General features: G+C 54.9%; 1 protein-coding gene across 2 annotated transcripts in view; it reads right to left on the reverse strand.

Annotated features, from left to right (window-relative positions):
- Positions 1–8,052, reverse strand: part of LRRN2 (leucine rich repeat neuronal 2) — a 63,940-nt gene extending 55,888 nt beyond the window's left edge. For both annotated transcript variants that reach the window (XM_049707326.1, XM_049707333.1), the window contains exon 1: positions 7,645–8,052. The gene's annotated coding sequence lies outside the window, so the exon portion shown is untranslated. The remainder of the gene's footprint in view (positions 1–7,644) is intronic.
- Between the last annotated feature and the right edge of the window lie 602 nt (positions 8,053–8,654).

An 8,654-nucleotide genomic window follows, 5' to 3' on the forward strand; every position in this document is an offset into this window, starting at 1 on the left:
AGCAAGAGGGCTTCAAGGGACAGAGATCAGCTGGCTCTGCAAAGGAGAGGCCCAGAGTACTGGCCTATGGTTTCCATTCTCTACAGGGCTGCTCTCCTGTTTCCTGAGAGAATAAAGGGGACACGAGAAACCTGGGTGATGGGGTAGGGGCTGCTCCAGAGACAGAGTGCCTGTCCTGGGCAGCTTACGCTCCTGCGGCCTTACTCCCACCCACGTGCCCTCCCCTGGCCTGGCCACCCTTCCCCACACCCACAAGTTCCCCTCCTGAGAATCCTCCCCTCTGCAGATCCAAACCCCACCCGGTTTTCAAGGCCCAAATCAGCTGCACGTCCTCGGGGAAACGTTCCCTATATACTCCCACACAGAGCTCACAGTTCTGATAACATTTATAGTCTAAATCACACAGTTTAGCACTTGGTTTTAAATACTGTCTGGTATTATTCCCTCCTTATTTCTTGTGAGTATAAGTTTTGCCTTTCCAGCTGATTGGTAGGTTTCCTTACCAGTAACGAGTGTGTCTTATGCTTCTTTTTATTCCCCCCTATCCACCCCCACCCCCCCACTGCCTAGGAGGCAGTGCCCATCATGTGAGGACTTGGTGGGTCAATACTGATTGACTAAATTAGCTTCAATGCCTGGAAAACTTCTTGACCAGCCACCCAAGTAAAACGCAGAAATGGATGGCCCAAACCTTGGGGTTTTTTTTTTTTTTTTTTTTTTTGCTGTACCGGGCCTCTCACTGTTGTGGCCTCCCCCGTTGTGGAGCACAGGCTCCAGACACGCAGGCTCAGCGGCCATGGCTCACGGGCCCAGCCACTCCGCGGCATGTGGGATCTTCCCGGACCGGGGCACGAACCCGTGTCCCCTGCATCGGCAGGTGGACTCTCAACCACTGCGCCACCAGGGAAGCCCAAACCTTGGGGTTTTAAAAGGTCAGATCATATCACCCCTGCCCTAAACCCTGCAAAGCCTCATCTTACTCTGAAGAAACAAACTCCTCACCCCAGCTCCAGGCTCTCCAAGATCTGGCCTCCTCAAACCCACCAGGCACAGCCCTGCCTCTGACCCCTTGCACCTGCAGTTTCCTCTGCCAGGCGTGCCCTTACCATCTGCCTCCATTTCATCTTTACGCATGTCATCTTCTCAGCGAGGTTGCCCTGTACAAAGCTACAAAGTCTCCTCTTCCTAACAATACACTCTTAACCCCCTTCCTGGCTTTATTTTTCTTTTTAGCACTTGGCACTTTCTAATACACAGTTGACACTTGACCGATGTTGGGGAACGGGGCAATGACCCTCTCTCTGCACAGCTGAAAATCTGCATATAATTTCCAGTCGGCCCGCTATATTTGCGGTTCCTCTGTATCCACAGATCAAACCAAATGTCATGTAGTGCTGTAGTATTTACTATTGGAAAAAAACCCCACGCAGCTGAAACCCGTGTTGTTCAAGGGTCAACTGCACTATTTACTCTATCCTCAGACAATAAAGTATAAGCTCTAGAGATCTCTGGTTGCTCATTGTTATCTATACGCCCAGTGCCTGGCACAGAGGCTTCATAAATACTTGTTGAATGAAGAGACCCCAGCCCCACCCTGGGTCTGAGATAGCCGAGGCACAGTTGTGCTCAGAGGTGGGCAACGGACAGGAAATTCTGTAGGTTCCCCCTAGATGTGGGATTCCACCATTTCACCCCTGGGCCAGCTCTGGGGAAATACTTTGAGGTTCGGAGGCCTGGAGCTGTGTGAGCCCCAGTGACCTTCATCCCATTGGGAGTTCTGTCCAAGAAGTAGAAGGTGAGGGGGCGGGGGTGACCGCCAGGCAAGGTAACATGTCAAGTCCCTCCCCTCCGTGTGCACAGCTTTTAGGTTCCTAGCGTGCCCGACAGCCAGCCCTCTGTGGTCTCTCCATCTCCTGGGCATTACAACCCCTGCCCTCCCAGGCCAAAGACAGACACTTTCGTCACCTGCCTCTGATGCTCATTCTGAGAACGCTTTGTAAAGGAACACGACCTTCCCTGACTTTCTTCTCTCCTCGCCCCTTTCCTCCCCCTACCTTACCCGCCCCCCCCCCCCCCCCGCCCCCGGGGTAGAATGAGGGAAGACAGACCCGCCTTTCCTGGGGGACCTGTACTGGTTGCCTAATAATTGCTGCCCCTTCTTCCACATGTTTGCTCCTGAAGGATCTGCCCCATGAGATGTTTGTAAATAGGAACAATTGTACTTGCTCTTCCCAAGACACAGGATTCTCCCTTGTTAGAGACACCCCACTGACAGTGCTAATCTCAAGCTTTCCCCACCTCCCTCCGCCTCATCTGGGGTCTGCAGCCCACCCACCCAGAAGTCACTGGGACATCAGTCACTGGGAGAACACATCTCCCAGAAGTCACTTGTGCATTGGTTCCCACTACTGCGGCCCTGGGGACTGACTCTGAGGGTCCAGCTTCTCTGAGGCCACTAGCTCCATGTGGCCTCCGAGGCATTTAGCTGAGGCAGAGGAAACAATGTTGGTTCTCCAGGAGCTGTGACCTCTGGGAGGAAAAAGAAGGGAAACCCTCTCTGAAGGTCCCAAAAGTGGGACAGGCAGCCCCTGGCTTGGACAGGACTTGGGGAGCTTCTTACTGTAGGGGGTGGGAAGAATGGGCAGGATGCCCCCAGAGCACCCTCCAGGCCCAAGGGACACTGGATTCTGGGGGCGTTAAGGAGAGGAGCCCACCGGTCAGAAAGGTTAAGTCCTCCCTTGGTTTTTTTCTAGCTACATGTCCTTGAGCAAGTTATTGAACCTCTCTGAGTCTCAGTTTTCTCATGTTTAAATTAGAGATAATAAGAGGACCTACCTAATGGGGTATTTTTTGAGGACTTAATGGGAAAATGTAGGTAAAGCACATAGACAGTGCCTGGCACATGGTAAGTGCTCAGTAAATGCCAGCTGCTATAATTAGTGCCATTACACTGTGCAAGGTGGAGGCGAAGAACAGTTAGTGCCCCAGGAACCCTCTGCCTGTTCTTCGTCTTGTAATTCACTTCAAGACCATCGCATGCTGAGCAGCAGGGAAGGTGTGGGTGGAAGAAATGTACAGAGAGAAACTGAATTCTAAACCAAGCCTGGGTCAACTCACCTCCTAAAAGGCAGGTCCCTCAGGCCAAGGTTTCTCCTGGGTCCCCAGGAAGCACAAGAAGCCAGAGGACAAGGGCCATGGCAGCTCTGGGTTTGGAGCAGAGACTGCTCAATGCTGGCTTAGAACATTTAGGAGGCCAAGGTCACGAGACCAAATCCCAGCAGGGATGTACCAGGTCCCCTGCCCAAAGGCCAAATGTTTTAGGCTGGAGAGTGTGGGGATGTTCTGGGCGACCTGCCAGCCGCACTGGAAGCTCAGCTCTGAGCACCGGGAACAAAGAGGCTGAGGTAGGATGTGTCCGAGATGCTCCTACTATCTATAGAAGGCAACACACACACGACACAGCCCCTTTCCACACATGATTCCTAGGCCCCACGGTTTCCAGGCCCACCACCTCTGCCTGGTTGACTCCTTTTCAAGGCTTGCCCCAATATCATGTCCTTTGATGACCGTTTCCTCATCTGCCGACAGAGACAGTCACCTCTTTATCTGCTTATCCCTATATTATAGCACTTGTTTCATTATGGTAAGACTGATTCCCCCATTTAAGAATAGTTATCTGGCACTTACTAAACTCAGTGCATGTATGAACTCATTTAATTGTCACAACAACTCTATGAAGTAGGTACTAGTGTTATCCCATTCATAGATGAGGAAACCGAGGCACAGAGACGTTACATAACCTGCCCAACGTCACCCGGCTAGAAGGGGTGGATCTGAGCTGCAGCCGTGTGGCTCTAGAATCTGTACTCTTACTGTCGACTCCTAGAAGGCAGGGGCAACACCTGATTTGTCTCTGTTCCTAGCACCTAGCACAGGGTTGAACGCACAGTAGGTACTTAGAAAAGATAGGCTGACTGAGTAAGCACAGGCCTGCATAAGGCTAACATGGTTGAATGTTCCAGCCTCTATGCTGCGGGACAGAGAGACCAAGGCCCTCTGGAAAGTATCACATAAAGCCATCCTTCTTATTCATCCTCTCTTAGCAATCCCACCTCACACTGTCTGTCCTGCCCGTTGTGTCTTTTCGTGCATGTCTCCTGCTTTCTGGTTTTTGTTTCTGTTTATCTCCTGCCTTTGTCTGTTCCTAGGTCACTCTCCCCCTTTCCTGTCCCACCCAGCCTCCATCCATTATCCCTGTCCTTCTCTGTAGTTCTCGCAGGCTTGAAAGCCTCCCACCCCCATTCTTCGCCTTGGAGCTTTTCTAGAATCCAGACTTGCCCAAGGAGGCTGGGAACACCAATGACGTTGACTCATTAGACTGGCCATGGACCAAGCTCCTACACACTGACCCTGAATGGAAACGGCAATTTCTCATCAACTCTACTTAGATGCTGTGTGTGTGTGTGTGTGTGTGTGTGTGTGTGTGTGTGTGTGTGTGTGTGTGTGTGTGTGTGTGTGTGTGTGTGTGTGTGTGTGACAGAGAGAGAGAGACAGAGAGAGAGAGAGAGAGAGAGAGAGAATGCCTGCCTAGTTTGTCACAGACCTGTGTGGGATCAGGAAGATCCACTGCCCTCCCTGCCTCCTCTCCCAGGGTCCCAACTCCTCCAGGAAGCCTTCCCGGATCCCATGAGAAAGCTTATTCACGCAACCATTCATCAAATCCTTATATATTTTAATATTCTGAGGCGACAAGGCATGCTCCTGAAAAACTTGGTTAAAATGTAATCTTCAGATAACTGTATAAGTTACCAGATGTCACAGACATAGGGGCCAAGTGAACTGCAGATAATCAGTGATTTCAATACGGAGACCTCTGTGACCTGGGACAAGTGGTTTATCCTCTCTGGTCCTCAATTTCCTCCGCTATAAAGCAGATGATAATCCAGAATTTGGAAGGTTATTAGGAGGATTGAATGAGATAATTTCTGTAAAGCTCCTGACAGACTGGTGCTTATAGGTACTCAGTAACCAATATGTTTCTTTCTCCCTTCTCCATCTAAAGCACTGGCCTTCTACTCAGCCCTCCCAGATACATGGTAAGATATGAACTGGTCCATCCTTTGAGGTCAGAAATGTCTTAAGGACAGGATGACCCTGGGTCTGTAAGCTTTGCAGTACCTGGTTTACTGTAAGAAGATGGGCCTGTCATGTTAGAGGTCACTCAGTACAATAAAGATGACAATTTACTAGGGTTGTTCACACGCATCCCCCACTGACCCCACAAGTAGTGGGTCTTTGAAACAGCCTGGTGAGCACAGACCTAATCAGCTGGGAAGTCCAGATACAACTTTGGTTCTGCCCTGAGATATAAAGGTTTGTTTAATTGCTGTATCCTCAGCTCCTAAAATAGTGCTAAGCACAGAGTAGGTGCTCAATAAATTGTTGAATGAATGAATTTTTTTAAAAAAGCAATGGATTTCCTCTCCCCTTTCTAATAATAATAATAAAAAAAAGAGGGTAGGTAGGAGGGGCAAGTGGTAAGGTACAGGAGTCACGCAGGGGGAATGCAGCTGCCAGGCCCTCCACCCAGGCTCCTCCTCTGCAAAGGGGGTACAGCAAAGCTAACAGTGCATGTGTGCCCACCGTCAGGATGCTCGGGAGCCAGGAGCCAAGTGCACACTCCTGGCTTGAGGCTGAAGCAGCAGTTAATAGAAGAGACGGGGCAAAGGTGGAGACAGACCTGGAAAGCAGGGAGGGAGAAGTCTGGGGAGAGGACGAGGGTGAGAGAAGAGTGAGAGCAGTCTGAGGGAAAAGGGAGAGGAAGAAATGCTTGAAGGGGAAGTGAAGAGTGAAGGAGAAAGAGAGGAGGAGGAAGGAGGGGGGGAGACACAGGAAATAAAGAATGGGGAGTGGAGAGGAATGGTGGAGAGTTACAGAGGAAACCTGCTGTCTCAGTCTGGGTGGAATTCGTCTTAGCAGACCTCTGAGTTCCCCCCGCCATTCAGTGTCTTCTTTGGGTTGGGCTGTGCAGGAGGAGGCTGTAGATTTGGGGGTGCTCCTAGATGCCAGGTGTCTGCCAGACCCTGGGCAGGTCTCAATCCCTGAAGCCTGAGGCCTTTAGTTCCATCCTTTCCAAATAATGAGGTCTCATCCCAGGTCTAGAGGGACACCCCCTTCCCACCCCGCATGGGAAGGAGGAGACTCAGTGTGAGCCAAGCCCAGGGGAAGGAAAGTGGTCTAGAAGGCTCAGACCCCTAGCTGTGTTCTCTTTCCGTCTTCTCCCCATAAGGACACCTGGCCAGCCAGGAAAGTGGGTCAGGCCACCCACATGTGACTTTTTTCTAATAACAACAGGGCCCACAGGCAAGGGGGCCTCAGTGCCCTGTACACAGCCCTGCCCATCCCATGCCCAGTGCTCTTGTTGGAGGGACCTTTAAGGAGCAGTGGGCAGTGGGAGGGGATCCCTGCCTTCTCATTCAGGAAGAGGACATGGGCCAGAGCCCACCCCAAGCTGGCGGGGAAGGGGGAGCCTGCCGTCTGCCAGGGTGCATGATAAGACCCAGATCTCCCCATGATGATGACCAAGCTGGCAGGGAGCTGCCTCTACTCCCCTGACCTGGGCTGTCTGTTTTCTCTACCACCGCACCTTCTGGGGTCTTCAAGTAGAGGGCCCGACGGGTCCATTTCTGGCAACTGAGCGCTGCGCCCAGCCCACCCCCTCCAGACCCTGCAAGGTGCCCTATTAGAAGCTGCCTTGGTTCCAGCAGACCGGAGCTGCGGCAGCCTGAAGAACAGAGCACAAAGCCCAGCTGACATCCTCCTTCCTGTTCCTTTGATGGGGAAGAAAGGACAAGGACAGAGGGGGAGCACAGCAACAACCCTAGGGCCCACCCTCAGGGTCCAGGTCTCCCGCACCTCTTTAGCTTCTCAGCTCAGCCCTAATGGGGCTCAGGTTCCCCTCACCCGGCGGCTCCCCGCTGGCTGGGCCGCCGGAGCCTACGCCGCCCTTCGCCTGCAGGACAGACGCACCACCTGTGGCTGGCCAGCCCCTCCCGTCGGCTGGGTGCCGCGGTGGGCCCCGAGCTGGCCTTCCACTCCCGGGCCCCGCAGGCTGAGCCCGGGGCCCTCAGGCTGAACCCTAGGCCCGCCCATCCCCCACCCCGAATGTCCCAGCCCAGGCTGCGCACAGACCCCTGCCGCCCGGGAAGAGGCAGGCTCCGGGTTCCAGATACTTCGGACAGACGCCAAGGCCACCTTGGACACCCAAGCTCCAAGGAAGGGAAAGTCCCCGGGCTCTGGAGCGCTTCCCCTGGCGAGTCCGCCCCTGTCACGCCCTCCCTAACCTCTGCCACCTCGCGGCTCCGCGACATCTCAGGGCCCCGCTCTGCCCAGCAACAGTTTGCGGCGGTTCGGGCCTCTCCGGTGGATTCAGGCCTGGGCGCCCCCTCCTCGGGTCCAGGCTGCGCAGTCGGCAACCGTCTTTCCAGTCTCCAGCCCTCCTTCCCTCTCCCCTCGCGGCCGCCTCCCCGCCCAAGTCCCTGGCTCCCTTACGGGCGTCGCGGCAGAAGCCCGCCCCTCCCCTAGCGCCCGCCCGGCCCAGCGGCCCCCAGCCAGCGCGCCCCGGGTCGCGAGCCGCACACTCACCCCCGGCCGCCGGCCGCCGCCTGCGCCACCGCGCACCGCTCCGCTCCGGCCCGGGCTGGGCTGAGGAAGACCAGTCCGCCCTCCCTCCGCGCGCCGCCCGCGCAGGCCGGGGTGGGGTCGCGGGCGCCTCCCTGCCGCGGAGTTTTCCTGGGAGTGGTCCCGGGGCAGAGCCGGGTTAGGGCGCCGGCAGATCAACCACCTTCCCACCCGCGCCGCGCCCGCGCGTCCGGCGGGAGGCTGGCGACTGATATCGTGCGCTCCTTCCGCTCGCCGCCCGTTCGCAAGTGCAGCGAGCAGGCCTCCGCGGCGCCTCGCGCCCCTCCGCGCGCCCCTCCCCCCGGCTTCTCGCTCGCTGCTCCGCGGCTCTCCCAACCTCCCCAGCCCACTCCGGTCGCCTTCTCCCAGTCAGCCTGCCACGCCATCCCCCACCCCCTCCAGTCCTGCTGCCATTTTAACTCCAGAGTGGCCAGAGGCCCCTTTCACACACACACACACACACACACACACACACGCACACGCACACACACACACACACACAGGGAGGAGTTGGGTGGGGCCAGATGCTGAGGCTTGAGCGTCTGGGGCCGTGGTGTTCTCGTGCTTTTACACGCAAGGCTTGTCTGAAAGAGGAAGGGAGCACAGCACGTGGATCTGAGAGGGGAAAGGGAACGGCTCTTCTGATATTGCTTCTTACTCCCTTGTAAAGGCCAGGAGGACGGAGGAGAAATTCAGCAGCTTTTAGAGCACAGGTGCAACTCATAAGCATAGCATTTTTGCTTTGCGTGGTGTTATCCTCCCCCAAGTTAACAGCGGACTAAGGGATGCAGAGTGGGTTAGAATTTGTCCATGGGTACGGGTACCGCTCATCCTAAAGAATGGTATGGAATATCCACCCCACCCCCACCAGTTCTCATGCCCTTCCAGCATTGCCCCCTGAAATGGGCAGCTCTGGCTTTCTGGAAGATTCCATCCTGGCCCTTAGCAAAGATATCAGTCTCCATAGGTGTTAG

This window comes from Orcinus orca, chromosome 1, assembly GCF_937001465.1.
Source record: "Orcinus orca chromosome 1, mOrcOrc1.1, whole genome shotgun sequence".
NCBI lineage: Eukaryota > Metazoa > Chordata > Mammalia > Artiodactyla > Delphinidae > Orcinus > Orcinus orca.